This window comes from Thunnus maccoyii, chromosome 7, assembly GCF_910596095.1.
Source record: "Thunnus maccoyii chromosome 7, fThuMac1.1, whole genome shotgun sequence".
Lineage (NCBI taxonomy): Eukaryota > Metazoa > Chordata > Actinopteri > Scombriformes > Scombridae > Thunnus > Thunnus maccoyii.
Window position 1 is genome coordinate 5,968,677 of NC_056539.1, and position 19,112 is coordinate 5,987,788.

The 19,112-nt window shown below is 38.2% G+C and overlaps 1 protein-coding gene across 5 annotated transcripts in view; it reads left to right on the forward strand.

The window, feature by feature from the left end:
* LOC121901146 overlaps positions 1–19,112 on the forward strand; it is a 155,882-nt gene that overhangs the window by 51,993 nt on the left and 84,777 nt on the right. The window lies entirely within an intron of this gene.

A 19,112-nucleotide genomic window follows, 5' to 3' on the forward strand; every position in this document is an offset into this window, starting at 1 on the left:
AGGCATGTGGAAATCACAGTGGGCGTTTCCATCAGCAGTCAAAGGCGGCAAAATACCTGCTTTGACATCACTTAGTGGTTTGTAGTCTGTGGTGCCACAACGTGCAAAGTTTCAACTGTTGAGAAACAGTAGATGCCTTAGCTTTCTGCCGTGTGTTATTACATTTTAACTTATTTAATTTAAAAGCCTGGTCAGGGACGAGGGCTGCAAATCAGTTTGAATTGCAGGCTTGGATGTTTAATATTTGTTTTTAATGGAGTAAATAGAAAAAGAAAAAAGGAAAGTTCATAGAAATGTAGCACTCTGTGGTGGCAGTTTAGATAATAGTTTATTGGAGACAACAAAATCATTTTGTTGAAAGCAGCTTTGTTCCCAGTAACTGCCCTCACTCCTATATATATATATATATATATATATATATATATATAAAAAATGATAATTGCTATTCAACTGGTGCAAGCAATAACTGTTTACTACAGTGCACTTCAGCTAGCCTTGGACAACCCAGTCAAACCAGTTGTTGCATCATCACACAGCTGTTTAGATGTGGATTTAAATTAGATATGGAAGCACAAGGACCTTTTGTCTGAGACAGCGGAAATGCTGTTTTCATTGGAACGAGGTGTAAAATGTGAGACTACCCCATTAACTGCTGGTAATTGCAAATCTAGGTCTGTACAAACATCTTTTGAAAAACCTTTTGGAATGGCTGATATCTGAGTTAAGCAATCAAATCCATTTCCGATAATGTGTGTAAAAAAAAAAACAAACAAAAAAAAAACTCTATAATTCCTTTTGAACTATGACTGCATCATTCAAATGATATGGTAAATCTACTCGAGCATGGCACACCAAACAAGGCATTACCTTTTCTGTGAGCGTGTGTTTAAATGTGGGTGGAGATTTCTGAGAACTCTTTGGAGATTAAATTTTGTTAATTGCCATCATCCATCAAGCATAACATTCATAAATGGAATAGCCATTGGACATTTAAGATAATGCTGAACTATTATGATGGATCGCAGTCCCAGTGCTCGTGTTCAATCTGGTTAATGTCTGAGATAATAATTTAGCTTTAATCAGTCTTATGTTGTATATTTGAAATCACCACTACCTCCTAAGGTAGTAAGGTGATATTTTTGGTCCACAACATATAACACAACAATTTAAACACACATAATATAACAACTAAATAACTCTCTGACAGTATATTGTATATATGAGGTACTTTTTGCTTTTGCTACATTTGCTCAAACCATAGCTGTGATAAGAGTTATGGGGTGAGAATGTGATCCAATGAAGAGTACATTTTGAAAGAAAAAGTTAATATCGGTTGATTAAATATTTTGTTTTTTCTGTTGTTTAAAAATAGGGTAATGAGATTTGGAATAGGCCAAAACTGAGAACATATTGTTTAATCAAAGTCCAGTACTGAAAATGATGTGAAGTTTAATCTTTGCAGGAGGAAAGGTCTGTGTGCCCAATGTGGCTGTTTGTATCATACCATTACATTGATGAACAAGGTAGGCTCTGTCGGGTATGTGAGTTAAATGAAATAGAAAGTGAAATCAATTTTGTTTATATTGTCCTTTATGTCATGTTCTAAGAAAGAGGTTATCCAGTAGAACTAAAAAAAACATTGCTTTTTCTGTGAAGATGCAGAAATAATGAAAAAAGACACATTTGCATTGTCACTATCAGGAAAACACATGGTCACTGAGAAAAAAAATGTGGTGTTTATATCGTCTAAAACACGATTTACTTTCTTTTTTGGTTAAGGAACAATACACCGTGATATTATTGTGCATCATGTAATTCCATATGAGATGGACTGTTTCAGTGGTATGACATGTAAATGTCTGTATCAGAAAAATAGGCAATAATATGTAAATAAAATGAGAAAATTAGAAATCTAAATAGCTAATATTTGCATAGAGTGCTCAGTGTGTATTTGGGTGTTGTGGATCACCACAGTTTCTGTTTTCATGTTGGATTAATTTCTTACATACCAAATTTCAGAAATGAAACACATACTGTAACATCAAAGCTAGATTTACATCTGTAATGTAGCTCTTAGTTTTCAGTCTTGCGATTTTCTTCTTCTGTGTACAATATCCATTATTTTGTGGTTGGATGCTTTCCATACAACACAAGCTATGTGTAATGAGGTTCAAAGGTTACATCAAACATACACCTCAATTCCAATTTGCCTTTCAAAAGATATAAGTGTCAGTGTCAATAAATGACAAGCAGGTGGAGCTGTGAGCAAAGTTAAGTTCAGAAACTCCCAGTAACATTACTTTTTTTTTCCTAAGAGAGACATGTGTTGATGCTTTATTCCTGTGAAGGTTCCTCATAAATGAGCTTATTATTACTGTGCAGCCTGCTTCCAAGCAGTTAAGTCTATGTAACATCAAGACCTTGCCTCTCTGCACTTACTCCATGGCTGGCATAACTAGAGGCTAACATTCTCATTTTAATTGATGTTACTTCCACATCTCTGCTTCTTCCTGTGTATTCTGACGCTGCTACTGGTTGGTGCTGTAAGTATGGAGAGGCGCTTGTAATCCGGAGGTGGCAAATAATCAGAATAATTTGGGCGCTGTGTGTTTGTGTGGGGCATCGGCCTGTATGTACCGCTTGTCATTTTTTCAATTACTAGAGCTGTGGTTAAATGTTCATTTTCAGCAGTCAGCCCCAAGCAAAAACTACTGAGCCCCATTAGGTTTTACCCACAGCCTCACACTCATTAGTTTTCTCCGGTCAGACGAGAGTGAGGGAGAAGCTGGGCCGGCCTTTCTAAAGAGGTCAGGGTGGAGTCTAGTGCTGTGTACAGCCACAGTAGAGATTGTTAAGGAGTTTCCAGCCAGTATCCTACAATAGTAAGATTGCTTTGAAGACACGGGTGACCTTTTTAAAGTAAATGAGCACACAGTCCTAATTGACCTTCTCTCTCTTTCTTCCTGTCTCTCACATCGCCACCATTTATAGGAAACTACTGACATGACAGCACAAAACTAGGGATTATGGTTATGTTTAAATCCAGATTCCAGGAAAGCTATTGAAAATGCACATTCTCATCAGTGTTAACAGGTGCAGGGGCTTTTATCTTTCCTCTTGCATCTAGCATGATGCTTTCAGAGCAGTACAGGCATCATTAAGCAACGTCCTCTGTTTCCATTGACCTGAGGGATCCTGTCTTGATTTTGCGCCGCTATACGGCTCTGCCAGCTAAATGGAGGTTACAGGGAGATGGCATCCATTATTGAGGTATTCAATTCAAATGTCACCCGTTTCCACTTGGCACTGTTTTCTCTTCCCTAATGTTTGCTTGGGGCATGGGGGAGTGGGGGAGAGTAGGAGGGGTTAGAGACACCGGTTTTTGTGCCTTGTTGTCTCAGCACTGGGAGGGACTTTTTAGCAGACATTAGCGGCGATGGATGCAAGGTGACACCATTGTAAGTCTCTGCGCTTCACCTTGCACTCTGACACCTGGACGTTCTCTCGCACTCTCACTGCATGGTTAGTATCCTCCTGAGCACAAGCCTCTAAAACAAGGCTGATTGTAACTATTCATCATCCGGCCTCCACTTAATTGGACCAAAAGTAGATTGTAGGGCGGCGCAACCTCTCAGGTGGGTGCAGACGGAATATAGTTCAGATGAGCCCGTTATTAAACGGTCCACGCTGGAAATACTTGAGGTGCTCACATGGAATAAACCCACTTTCTCTCTAAGTGCAGGTTACTTATTTAGCCACTACAGACTTGGCTTTCATTACCCGGTTACCCTCCTGTCAGTGTAATTCAGTCCTGTCATCCCTCAACCCAGTTGAAATTAACAGGTAATTTGTAAATGTCACTTTGGGTTAGACACCTCATTTTCTTCATTTTCCAACAATCCAGCACCCACAAGCTAATTTTTCTTGTCTTTTGAATAAGATTTTCATTCACAAATAGAGTTATGGTCCACTAAATAAATGAGAGTAATTGATGAGGGTAAAAAAATGTGATTTACCGTAACCTATTAGAGTCAATCGGTGACATACTACCCAGGATTCCTTTAGTTACCGTAATGCTGCATGTCTGCCGAAATCCTAAAGATGTTAATTGAAGAAGTGAAATGAGACGTGATGAGATGGTGAAAGTGCTGTATTAAGTATTCTGTTTCTATTCACACACACACATAGACAAAGGCTATTCAAAGTGCTTTACAAACTGTCTTTAAAATGTTAAAAAGGAAAAATATGGTAAAATATTACAATGCAAATGAATACGTTGGAAACCATTTTAAAAGAAATTACAGATAAAAACAGAGATGCTAAATAAGTCAAGATGTAAGAGCAAGATGGACAATGATGGAGAACATAAAGATCTTTAATTTGCCAAAGTTTGGGCAAGTCCTCTATTTTCTGTGAGTTTGTTCCAGCTGTCTGGTGCAAAGTAACTAAATGCTGCTTCTCCATGTTTAGTTTGGACCCAGTCAGCAGACAGTTGCCAGATGACTTGAGAGGCCAACGAGGTTCAGGAGGCTGAGAGGATTTAATATTGGATTTATTACATCAGTACTACATTTAAACTACTACATTTAAACTATAACTCCATTGATGTTTTTGTTATTTCCATTTTCCCACCATTGCTGCTAATGCACTCTGTCTGAGGAGGGAGGATCTTTCACCTATCCTGGGTTTCTAACATTTTTGATTTCCATTTATCCAAGGATCTGGGGGAATTTTTCCTTTGACCTCTGGAGTGACCATATGCTGGACTATTTTTTGACCAATAGCAGTGACAGGAGTGTCCGCTGTTTGCCTGACAACCTCATGATGATGACCACATATAGGGCTTTTTTCCTTTCTTTATTCAAGAGCATGGTCTTTCAATTTGAGAGCATGATTTATTGATTTCACGTTTAGATTTTTTTCTGCCCTCGCAGTTGAATAGCTCCTGCTTTCGCTTAGATTTGCTCTGCTTCTGCTCAAACTGTGTGCTTGCACTCAGATATATTGTTGCTTGAACAGATTTTGCTGCTCCAGCTTCAGCTCTTCCCCTCGCACTCAGGCTGCTTCTGTGTGCTCGTGAAACGTCTACTCTCAGATTTTTCCTCTGCTCTCTGATGTTTTTGTGTAATAACCCTGTCAAAATTCCCTAATCAATAGAAGGCCAAATGTAGTGTTAACCAATGAAATGATCCCTGCCTCCTTGTGGGGGCATTCGCTTTACTTCTTAGAGCGTCCCATATGGGCGCGGATTCATCGTCCACTCCTGCCCTCTGGGGCTTTATTAAATGTACTTCCCTTGCTTTCTTCGTGACTTTTTGAATAAAAGGACAGTTAACATATATATACATATGGAGAAAAAAAAGGAACACAGTGGCCGCCGATTTTGTTGTTAGTTGCCTAGCAACAGTTTTCCCATAACATACAACACTTGCCATTATTATCATGGATGTATTCTCGTGCCGCAAATTTGACTTAACCAAATCAATTTGAAGAAGTAACAGCACCATTAAAATAAAAACTTACTTGAGGTCCTTGACTTTGGTGGTCCTCTAGACTCCCACTCCTGAGTCATAAAGCTGACGTTGTTTTCTTCTCTAACATGTTGACGGGAGGCCAGTGTGCTATACGGCTACTTTTATATGTAGCTATTATAGTAAAAGAAAACGTACGGACGTTGTATATATTGGTATATACAGTAACTGTCCTTTTATTCCAAAAGTCATAAAGGAAGCAAGGAAAAGCCTTGGAGGGGCCGGTCAAAGAGTAACTGCCCAGTTACTAAAAAGTCTGAGGCTACTGAGAAAAAGCAGAAGAATATGTGTCCATAGCTAAGGTGTTCAATAGAAGAGTACTAAACAATCAGACCTGCAGCGCTCAAATAAAATACCAGGTCAAAGGCCCACAGCAGTTTTGGTCGGGGCACTGTGTGACATAGAGAAATAATAATCACAAAACACTGGAGAAACAGGCTTATAATGAATGGATGCAAACTACGATTTTCTCATCCTCCCATTGGCAGGTGATAGCCACTAGCCAGCTGTAGGGACGGCTATGGTTAGAATTTTATCTTTATCTTATCCACAAACTATTTATTTGTCCTGTTTTGCATCACATAGATACAATAGACTTCATTAATGCCATCTCAGCACTTTATTTCCTTGTTGGAATAAAAGGCACATACCAGACTTAATGATGCAGCTGATAAAGATTTATACTGTTAATATTTGACTTTTGCTCCAAATTCTTTGTTTCAAAGTTCAGAGAATACTGGTGACTTTTTTTCTTGAACGAAGCGTCAGAAGAAAGAAATAAGAGTATTTACCAACACTCTTATCAGTTCTTTTTCATTACTAAAGAATTGGGTTTTTTTGAATTTTTGAATTTTTTTTTAATAAATAATAATATCTCACTTGAAGTAAATTAAAAAAATGTCAGTAAAATAAATAATATTCCTGACGTTGAAATACTGAGTGAAATTCAGAAAGAATGAAGAAAACAGACATCGGTCAGTATCTTCAAACTGTCCTCCTCCTCCCTCTGCTGCTGGTTGAGAGGAGGGGCTGCTTCAGCCGGTAGCTAAGTTTACAGGAATTTAACACATTTTAACACAAGTTACAAACTAAGCTAAATACAAACACCAATAAATAGAGCAGAGGAGAGGAAAGAGAAGCTAGCGCAACTATAAATGACAGCAAACCGCGGTAGAGACTCAGCATAGTTTCCCGGTGTCTACACAGGAGGTGTTCACGTACAGTGTTGAGCATAATCTGCGTTTTCAAAGGGCTCAGAGCCCAATACACAAATTTGACTGTAGTTCCATGTGTAAAATGGAGAAAAACAGACTTGACAGCACTGTTAAAAGACAGGAAATCTTGAAGTCTAATGATGAAATTGTGAAAATGTGCATTCAAATATAGGACTAAACTGGCATTAAAAACAGACACGTACAAACGCCCCCCAAGAACACCTCAATGCCCCCCTTTTAAAGATACTGCTTCCAGCACCCCCATGACGTTCTCTGAATGCCACCTGGGGGGCGATACCGCCCCTGTTGAGAAACACTACTATAAGAATTACAAGAGGCAGGGATCATTTTATTTGGCCTTCTATTGGTTGGGGGATTTTGACAGGGTTATTGCACAAAAAATTGGAGAGCAGAGCAGAAATCTGAGAACAGACATTTCACGAGCACACAGAAGCAGCCAGAATGCGAGGAGAAGTGCTGGAAATCTGTGCGAGCAACAATATATCTGAGTGCAAGGATACAGTTTGAGCAGAAGCAAAGCAAATCTAAGCGCAAGCAGGGACTATTTGAGTGCGAGGACAGGGTTTGAGAGAAAGAATTACAAAACGGAACCTGAAATCAATAAATCAAATTGCCCTCAAATTGAAAGACCGTGCTCTTTTTAAACTTTGGTTTTTGTAGAGACTAAGTAAAAAATAAATTTAATAAAATAAATAAATATAATATGTTAATAAGTGACCTGCTGGTAGGTGGACATTGTCATCTTTGAGCAGGGTCAGGCTAGCTGTTTCCAGTCTTTGTGCTAAGCTAAGCTAACCGGCTGTTGGCACCAGCTTCATATTTACCGTACAGACATAAGAGTGGTATTGATCTTTTCAATTAACTCTGAAACAAAGCAAATAAGTGCATTTCCTTAAACATCAAACTGTTCCTTAAAAACTCTTTCTTTCCTCATACCTGTGTACGGTCATTAAATAGTATCATACAGCCTAGCTATTGGTACTTTCAAAAGATATGAAATGTTTGAGAGATGATCATTAGTAGTGGGGAGATGATGATCAAGCAGGTAGAGGGATTCATGTTTCATTTCACTCAGCTTGAAGAGCCTAATAAGACAGATTGTTCCATCAACTGTAATGCAGCCTTTATGACCAGGAGAAGACAACATTTAGGCCTCATCACAGTATTATCACAGCCAAAATCCCAGATAATATCCAGTCTCATTTGAGGATATTGTATTATATTGATACATTGCCCAGCTCCAGGTGGCATGACCACAGAATGTGTTGGTAGCAATAACTCAGTTCAGACAAGGCATCATTGGCTTTCATACATAATGTATTAGTTATCAAGGACTCCAAAATTTTTGAGGGAATTTGCATAAATAAGCATGCAAGTCCAGATTCAATGAGAATCAGTCTATCTCTTAACATTGTGACCTCTAAAATTGAAAGAGACATAATATAGCACGCATTCGGCAAGTTTCAGAACATTAAATGCTTTTGTTATATAGTTGTCTCAGAACTGTTCCATGACCATCACTCAAAATAGCGTTCAAGCTAATTCCCCAATCAGTCAGTGCAGCGGCTAAGTGGAATTCAAGACTAATTTCACCATGTGATACCGGTGTGCCTCCAGCCTAAAAGCCTCTGTGTGATTGATAAATACAAGAATTGAGGAGACATTTAGACTGGAAAAGGCCTCTTTCATTAAAAATATGGTGTTCATAATGAAGGGGGAATTGAATTAGCACTGAGAAGGATGAAGGGAAAGCAAATTGCTGTAAATATTGTAAAGACTGATTGGCAACCCCCTCCTCCAGCCACAGCAGAAAGTCATTATGTGGGTTTTGGATATAGGTTCCCCATGACCGCATATTTATTATCTATCTAAATAGAATCACTTACCTCTGATGCTGGCTCTGATAGCCAGTCACCACAAATATCAGTTCCCCCCGGTGCCTCAGCCGGCAGTTTTACATAAGGCCAAATGATTATGTGCGCATCCAGACAGGATTGCATTTTGTTGTTAACTTGATTCGTGTTTTCCTATGAGAAATAACCATTTGTGGGGGAGATTTTTTTTCTGTTTAAGAGTGTAAATTCAACACTGTTTGACATCCTCCATGGTGGAAAATGAGGTCAGTGGTAGGAAGCCAGTGTACTTTTTAAGAGCTGTGAAAGAAAAATGCCTCCTTGTATCACCACAACTGTGATATGGCCATAAGCTTCCTTTATGATCCCATATCTTTATTCACTGTATCTTATTTGTCAGTTTGTTGCAATTTAGTTGTATTTTTTCTGTACAGCCATTGTTCAGGCATTAAGAGTTATAGCAATAAATATTTGTATTACAACTGGGGATGCAGCACAATGCCTATTTATGAAGGCAACATATGCAGTGCTCAAAAGCATGTATGCACATAGGTATTGGCCCATTTGTCAAGCCAGGAGAGCTAATTATCTCATACCATGCGATATTGTTTTCAACCCATGCATTTCATTTTGCAACATTAAAACACGTGGTGGAGGCAGCAGAAATGGTTTCCATGAGTATGAATGCATTAGAAAATTTTGGGAGGGGATGTTGTATTAGAACTCCACAGGGATATCAGCATGCTACACCTCTTTTGGTTTGTCATTCATCTTCCTCTGTGAGGGCGGAGAAAGAACCAGTGGGTAGTGGCACCTTCAGCCAACTTGGCAGGTTAATGAAGGTAATTTGATTTCATACATAATGGCTGCCCATGCCACACAGGGCTTAATTGCGCTCGGTGTCTGGGCGTCATTTCATGGTACCAGCCGAGGCCTTGTGTATTTCCTGAAGGTAGTGCAGAGGCAAACAAGTTCCTGATTCAAGTGAGATGGAACCGATAGCTCTTTTTCATCTGCTAATAGTTTATCTTATTTCCCAGGCAGCTGCAAGCTCTGCTGTCACAGTGTGACGGTGGCAGCTCGGTTTTAGTGAATCAAGCAAGTTCATTACTACATGGCAAACAAACACTGTAGTAGGCCTTACAGTCCTGTGATGACTCTAAAGGAACATGCTGGTGTTAGCTCTGTCCTATTTGTTACACCTCGATTTGGTATTATCCATGTGGAATCTGTTATTGTGTGATTTTGCTGTTGGTGTTTGGAACTTTCAGTCATCGTAGGATATGTGAATCAGCTGTGTGAATCTCTCAGTTAAAGGTGATCAGTAAAATTTATGAATAATATGCTATTCTGATTTTTCATACTGTGTATGGTGAGGTAATCTTAAAACAAGCATGTTTGTTTGGTTGGAGATGCTCTTCATAACCTGCTGTTGAGAAACGTTGATGAGGCTGTCAGTTTGTAACAGTCTAGACTGACAATGCGTATAAAGTACTGATACCATCGTTAATTCTATCATTCAGTAGATTACATTTAAATCTGCTCGACAGCTGGATGCTGTCACAAGGTTAGATGACATAGCAAGCATGAGGAGAATTTGCTTTAGTTTGATGGTATACACATGTGGATACGGAAACCCAAAGAGGTTGAAGAAATTGTAAGGTAATTCAGTTTTTTAGTTTTATTTCATAACTATAACAGGGCATTTATGTGATTTGTTGTTTCTTTTGTCTGAATAAACAGGCAGCGAATCACATAACTGGCTCTGCCCTGTTTGTCTCAAATGATAAATCCACACTTTGACAAAAACTGACATTACGAAATACATTTCTTCTGAGATGAAAACAGACTTTGTAAAAATATCATAAAATAAATACTGTTGGAATGATACCAATAACATTTTTGAAATAACAGTTAATAACAGTTTTGAAAATTGATTGAAATATTTCACTGTTTCAAGGTTATATTACATATTTTTTCTGGACTTCATATTATTTATGTCATGGTGTCTTGATTATTTATTTAATTTTGAACACATTGAGTCTCCATATTTGCCTCCATAAGTTACATATTCTATTTAGCATTAATTTTGGAAATGTAACTCATGTCCATGAACATGAAATTTCAGCAATACTGTGGACAAAGATGTCTGGGCTTTTTTTGGGGCTCATTAGGTTTTGTAAAAAACATAAATATAAGTATGCATAAATACAGAAACACTAAAATAAGTTATAAGAAAACACAGTGGAGGGACAATGTACAATGGAATGAAATCATACATAGGACATACAGCACATATTATATGGTTGTGTATTTATTTTTGTTCTGAATTTTGTTACTTTTAAAACTATGAATAAATAAGCTTTAATCTGTTATTAATTAATCAGTTGAAGAAAACAACATTTGTCCTCAGAAGTCAAGCAATAACAGTAAGTGGGATGATGTCTGAAATACACCATCCTAAAATTAATTTCAGATTTTTTCTCACCCTATAATTGGATCCTAATCAGCATTGGGGTTCAAGCTATTTTCCTAAGACCTCTTCATTTGATCATTATCTACAAAGCTGTTGTAGATATTATAGACCATATTCCTTTTACTCTGCCATACAATCTAAATGGATCTTGTTTCAAAGCCTCAAGGACAGTCTGTGATCAGCCTGACTAGATTGCACTTTCCTGCTTATCTTCATCTAGAGGGATGTCTGCAAACATCATAATGTAAAAATCAAAATAATGTTGTGCTGCGCAGGATACACTTAAAACACACTGTAGTTGATACCAAAGAAATTCTAAGAATTATGAAAAAATATTTTTAAAAAAACCTTGAGTGTTGCAAAACTGTCCTCAAAACCTGTACTTTATCAATCATGAAAAGAAATCTTTCTACAGTATTTCATAAGAGTATATATCATATATAATTATATATATTATGATTTAAATATTTTTCATGGTGTATATATAATTTTATATTGCAGTATTGATAGTTATCATAATATAGTACATTTTCTTTTTTAACTTTATGGGTTAAATAACGAGACAGTTGGAAAGGAGTAATTATACACACATCATGTATAGGTGTAAGACTATTAGAAACACAGGATTAGCAACACACAATACAGACACACAGAAGTGGACAAAGTTTTGATCCTACGCGGATCTTCATCAGGTCAGAATGTTGGTAAAACACACTCACATTTATACATTATGCACACCAATAGGCTGACAAGCTCTATGGACAGGTTGGATAGTTAACCATACCTGTCATCATAGAGCGTGTCAGCCTATTGGTGTGCGTGATGTATAAATATGGATGTGGTTTACAAACATTCTGACCTGATGAAGATCCGAGTAGGATCGAAACATTGTCCAGATTAAACTTTTGTGGCCATGAGTAAGTGTGCAGGCGTTACCTTTTTTCATTAAAATAACCAGATGTTGTTGTTTTTTTTGGCTAATCCAGAAAATTAATACTTTACAAATCTAGGTACATTGTTACATTGATGCAGAAATCATAAAATAATTAATCATAAAAATCCAATATTGCCATTAAGTCCTGCTCCTAGATTTGCAACATTGCCAACAATAGCCTAATACAACCAAAGACAGAAATAAGACAGCTACCACAGTGTCAACAATATGGCAAGTTCTGACAAATGTATATTATCTCACAACCTTGTGTCCTAGAGATTATGTTTATGTACAACTACTTTACATCAGCAAATAAGTTATGTAGGAAAGGTAATGCTGTTGTATGCTGTCGTAATGCAAAGTAATTGGGAGAACTTGGGATTTAATATTATATAGATGTAAAAATCTAGGACACAGAATTGTGTCTCATGATATCAATACATCATCATATTTCCCAACCCTACTATCTATCTGTCTATCCACCCGTTTGCCTGTCTGTCAATCTATGTATGTTGTCTGTGGTAGTCCCTGTGTAGGCTTTGGAACTCTTTTTATTTTAAACCTGCAGTGTGGAACTTTTACATATAAATGAACGTCTGCTACGTTCAAGCTCATGCCAAACACAATGCTGATTAAGTCTTACCACTGCAAGATCAATTTCTCTGTATTTCAAAGTATATAGAGTTTTTAAATCTGGTGTTGTGTTTGACATTCCCGCACTGCACATGCTCTATGGCCAGAGCATGCGCACTACAAACTTAGGCCAGCTGTGTGCCTAACTAACCATGACTGTTTCTGACTGAAGTGTTGCTGTTGTGGGCTGACAATGACGCAATGCTTGCTGGGTCATACAGTATGTTTGCAGGGGTGGAGTCAGTGCTGCATGAAGATTTCCACCAGCATGCAATAGTTTAGAGTCAAAGCTGAGCAGCTGCTTCTTACCTTTGACCCTAATCACATCACAGTCACCAAAATGAGAGTTTGCATTGGCCATTCTCATCATCCTCTTACTGTATAACAGTGTTCACTCAATGCCAGGCTTGAAATAGAAAGCCACTGGACTAGATGCAGAGTGGAAAAGCACTACAAATTCTCATATCCAGCTAAAAGCCTGCTTCTTCCCCACCTCACCTCACCTTTACTAGTGGCTGTACAATTAGCAACAACAGCCACTCACATGGTGTGTATGTACTGGGCCCAACATTAAGCCCTTGTTCTGTCTTGCATACTTGTCATATTTGGGCTTGTACTTACATTTTACATAACTTAATTAAGATTAACGTATACTGGGTACAAAAACAAAAGGATCTGCTTAAATTTCTCAACCACTAACATTACAAATGATCAACAGAAGCAACCAGTGCTTTGACATGTTATGGTAATCATGGTAGGGTGATCATGATAAATATCATAGTTATAGTACTATACTATATATACTATAGTTATAGTATAGTTAAATATCATATTTCACATTAAAGTAAGTGGAAAATGCAGAGGCCCAAGCAATTAGCCCAATTCAGCCCTTTAGTATCTTAGAATTATAGAGAGTGTCAGGCAGAAAATAATAAATGAAAATGGTCAACAATAAATGTCAGCAATAGCTAACATTGTCATTCTGGTATTATTGCTTGTTTTCTGGAGCCAAGCCAAGTTGAACATAGTTTAATAGCTGTGAAAGTGTTGAGTGGTTTGCTGGAATGAGCGACACTCTTTGCTTTTAGTTGAATATCAACAACCTGAATGTATGGCCTGATGGAAGGAGACAGAGCTTCGTAGGAGCTTTGCCCTTGACCCAACTTCAGCATAATAATACTCCTCTACATGAGCTTTTCTTCTCCTTGTTTACACAAGAATCTTTTATGTTCCTCAGAGATTTTTCCTGCACACTTTGGTTTATTCTACAGATGTGCTGGACCCTCAATTCCAGACAATATCTTCATCTTGTTTGAAGAGAAAGGGATGATCCACCTCAGTTTGGCATTACCTACGTCCATGGACTTCACATACTGCTGGGTAGCATGTGTGCTCTGTTCAGATAGATGTAATCAAGCATGATGGAGGAATCAGACAAATCAATTCAGAACAGAGTCTTAAAGGTGCAGTGTGTAGAATTTAGTCACATCTAGTTGAACAGACTTGGCAGAAATGGAATATAATATTCATTAGTAGATAATCACCTGAAAATAAGAATTGTTGGGTTTTTGTTACCTTAGAATGAGCCCTTTATATCTACATAGGAAGCTGATCTTTTTTCCACATAGGCCACCATGTTGCACCACCATGTTTCTACAGTAGCCCAGAACAGACAAACCAAACACTGTCTGTAGAGAGGGCCTTTTACATTTTTCGCAAGTTCCGTGGCCACCATACGTTCTCCAACATGTTTGGAAGGGGAGGCTGAGGGATATTCAGTTGGTTGCAATCTTCAACCTCACCGCTAGATGCCACTAAATCTTACATACTGCACCTCCAAGCTTATGAAATTTACAAACAATTACTTGCATACTGTGCATTTGTTTGGTTCGAAGTTTGTTTATGTGTACAGTATGTGCTGTATATTCTAGTTATTTTTTTACATCCAGGTTTTGTAATCCTTTGTACTAGTGCACTGTGACTGGGTAGTCATGGGACGTCATGGCGACTGTTTTTCAAATGTAGAAACTTTCCTTTTATAAGGTCAACATTCATGGTTGTTTGGCTCCATAATCTTCCATAAAGCCAAAGCCAAAGTCCACTTCTGAAAATGGCTCATTAAGATTTTGATCAATCTTGTGCTTTCGGTGAGACAGACTTAGGAAATGCCATCAGAAAATTGCATTTCCCAATGACATTAGGCGCCCAGTTGACCATCCAATTCCATGTGTTTCTATTGAGATGTTAAGATCTGATATCATTTGGGTCAGAAAACCTGCTTTTTTCTCTAAGTGAGGCAATTAAATTTCCTTGATGGTCTCTGAGAGCACTTAGCTTAAGAGAATACACTTCGAAATCAAAAAGCTTTCAATCATCTCAAATCATATTTGGGAGAAATCTGCCCCCGAGTGTAGTGTCACATGCAATGCTATTGAGCATGTGACAGTCTGGTGCTGAGATAGGCGATGTTGGGAAAGGTTATTGTGCAACTCTCTGCGGGCTGTGCATTGGCTGCGACATGATGTTTCTTCGAGTTACCATGTAGCTTCATATCAAAGACAGGACAAGAGAGGCTAAATTTATGTGAGGAGCGGTCTTTCAGATTGAGACAGAATATATCAATGAATATAAATTTGAAGAGAAGGCGCTTTAGTTAATAAAGGTGAAAATAAGCAAAGGGGCTATCTAGCAAATCTGAAATGCATTACTTCATTCTCTGTTACTACCTGTTCACTGGTTTACCATTCTGCTCTATTTTATGACAGCTAATTAGGCCAGTTTTATAACCAGGTTTACTTAACTCTGTCATACAAGGATAAATTACCATTTTGCACTTCTCACTTAATCATTTTAATTACCACAGGCAATTTATCAGGCTGTCTTCAGGGTATGAATAATTGGAAAGATTATTAGTTGAGAGTACATATCAGGAAGTACAGTACATATTGTACTGTATGTAAGACTATATAGTATATTTTGAGACTGAAGTTAATATGGAATATGACATTTTATTATAAAACTCATTGCATTTTTTCATATCCTTGTTTTATAGTTGATAACTTGTTAGTCAAATGTGATGCAATGCAAACTGAACTGCAGTTATTTACAGAGTCTGTCCACACTTACAGAGATCAGCGAAAGACAGAAGGCTCGCTGTTATGCAGGTTTACACATTTTAATGCTTGTGTGCTTTGGGAGTGTGTTTGGGAGGGGCTGGCCCTTTACTGACTTTGTCCTGACATTCATTCCCACACTATATCAGCAGTGAAAGAGGGATGCATCAGACACCCCCTCCACACAGATCAAAGAGGGTGTGCCATGCCGCTGTGGGTTTACTTGAGAGACTACCAACATGAAAATACCACATCCCAGTCCTCAGTGGGGGGCCGGTCTGTAATTGTGTCTTGTCAGACCTCCAAAGTCCCTCTCACAGCTTCGTACCTGACATTTTCCTCCAATGAATTTATTTTTCATTCTTTGGTATTTTGGCAGCAGTGCCACTTGTGACCAAATTTAGCTCTTCTCTCCCACCATGTGTACTGCGAGCCAATGATAAAAGTGTGTGAAAATGCAGTACTAATGAAAAGAGGACATTAACCCCCATCAAGAAAAGGTCACATTAAAGAACTGATGAACGGGCACATGCAACAGTATTGTATTAGTTCATAGTTCACTTCAATATGGAGAACAGCTATATCAGTTCACACTTGCCGTAAAGCCATAGATTGTGATCTACCAATACCAAAAAGCGCATTTGTGTCACCAAACATTAAAACTCAATACTGCAGATTATCCCTTAAATTGCATCAAGAAGCATAAAATATGACACAATCATATAATGAAGTGCAAGAAGGCACTGTTCAGTTTGCAGTGTACAAGAACCTCACAATTCATTCATCCAATTTGTTGCTTGTGAACTGCGCAACATGGCTCATACCAATTATTATAAGACTTTTTTCTAAGTCATGGTTGGGTTTAGAGTTAGGCGGTATTTAGTAGCAAAGATTACAGGATACCCTGACTCTTGTTGAAATGTGTTCAGAAAGAATGCACTGCATTCAAAACATCAGAAAGACCAGGGGCCACATGCATAAGACTCTAGATTCATGACTAAAACTGTGTGTACACACAAAGAGAAATATGCATACGCATTCTTTTCATCAGATTTATAAAGCTCTGCGTATGCATGGTTCTGGTTTATAAATCTCAATCATTGAGGAACTGGGTGCACATGCACGAGCCTCATTTCCTCTCCCACAATTAGCCATAAATGGATGAAGACACGCCCCAAACCAGCCATTTTCATATGAGTTTGTTGCCTGCTCCACCAGTCTGTACACCTGTCAATGAAACAAACAGGAAAGAAGTGCTGTTTCCCTGAACGTGTTGCACAAGCGAGATTCTGCAATAGCAGAACAGCTGTCATTACGTGTGACCATTACACACGGCTGTGTGGCTCTTCATAGCATCCATATCATTAATTCATCACATGGACTGTAAACCATTGTCAGCAGTGACATCTCATACCTCATATCAGTACGCATCATTTATGCATCTGGCCCCCGATGTTTCTGGTGAGTTTTGCGATTAGATTCAAGCTGAGCTGTCGGTGCATATGTTGCTAGCTAGCTCACAGCTACAGTACAGTTGGTATATGTTGTGTAATGTGAGGCCAAAATTTGCTTAGTGTTCACCTTCAGTGAACACCACAGTCAGGTTGAGAAGGTTGGCTAAATGGGAATACTGATATAACTTGCAGACATTTTAATGCATGAATGTTTGTATTCCACTCATTTGATTTATTTTTTTTCCCCATTCTCTGTGTGAATGCCCTCTTCCCTCTTTAATGCAGTCCTTATAAATGCTAACTCTACTGTTGACCTTAACCAAGTGATAATTACTGTAATCATCAATATGATGGTTGCACATAGTGTAACTAGCTGCTTCTTTTAACTCATTACATTACAGTATTCCCTCCAAAAACAGGGCCTAAATGCAGCCTTTTCACTATCATTAATTGCTGAAAGACTTCTCAGTGGTATTGGGTGACAACTTAGTAAGCTTTGAAATAAATCTGCTGCTTTATTTGATGTCATGTAGAGAGAGTGTTGCACAATAATAGAGTTCTATAAGGCCTTACAAATTAGTAGTAACTGCTTAATTTAGTCAGCCTATTCATTTATACAGCAACAAAATTTACACTAACTACATGAACAAAAAATGTACAATATATTTACCCGGCAGTGCCAATAAAATGATTAGTTCAACACAATCACATACTGTGGGTTGTCGCAGACTGTTCAGTCCTACACCTCTGACTTAGTGCTCCTTGAAATCTCTCTGTGCTAACATGCTGTATGTTACTGAGAGCACTGAAGATTAGCATATGACATGACAGATTACATTAAATCATGTCTGCGCCGTACTTTATGACATTAGCCTCTTAGCCCAGGCATACAGATGCATGCAAATGCTCCCCCAAACCCTCTTATTTAAATCTGCTGCATGACAAGGCACCTTTGATATGATTATTAGTCATCTAAGCGACTTGACTTCACCCTCATCAGATAGGAGATGTCAGCGAAGGTGAGAAATGATGGCCACTTTGAACACGAACCTTGACAGGCTGCAGTGAAACACTGAAAAGCAGACGACTGACTGAAAATGTTATTGAACAAAGGATGTCCACATGGAGAGATTTTTCTTACTCCGTACTCGCATGAATTTCCTCATAAAATGTTTTGAATATCATCCATAACAGAAGCCTTGCTGTTTTTCCTCAAATTTCATAAAAGAAGAAAGTTGTTTAGAATGTGGTTGTTCTTTTCATGCTGTCCAACTCATTAGTAACAGAAGTCAGTCTGTCTCAATCATAACTGCTGCCCAGATGGCTCTCCAATCTGCCCCATGTAAAGAGTGAATCATCATAATCACACATAATTTGCTGTTTAACACATGCCTTTTGCTTCAATTTTTTTTAAATTATACACTACAGTAATACATAAATCAGGCTCTTCCTTTTTTAGATCCTGAAGCTACACCATGATTGTGAGTTATCACAGTCTGCAATCTTGATATATCAACCTCATTCCAATTGTCAGTCACATCAAGTGTTTGCATATAGTGATGCCCACAGTCTCCTACTCTTTGGGGAGGTATAGGGATTGTAGATACTTCTCTCCAATTATTCCCAGTGTCATCGGAGAAGCCCCCAACACCACTCGAGTGTCTTGTCTGCTCTGTGGTCTTTAATCTTAATTATAAAGCTATCATTACAGCATGAACCCTGGGCTGCCAACAGTGGAGCCCTGGGCTCATCTGCTCTGAATCAATCAAACTAAGTTCTGCTCTGGAGGACTTTTTCTCTGTTTTTCAATCAGGTCATTTTGATTCTCCCTTATCTCATTTTCATAATTATGCTTGTCCCTTCTCTAATGGAGTGAAAATGCT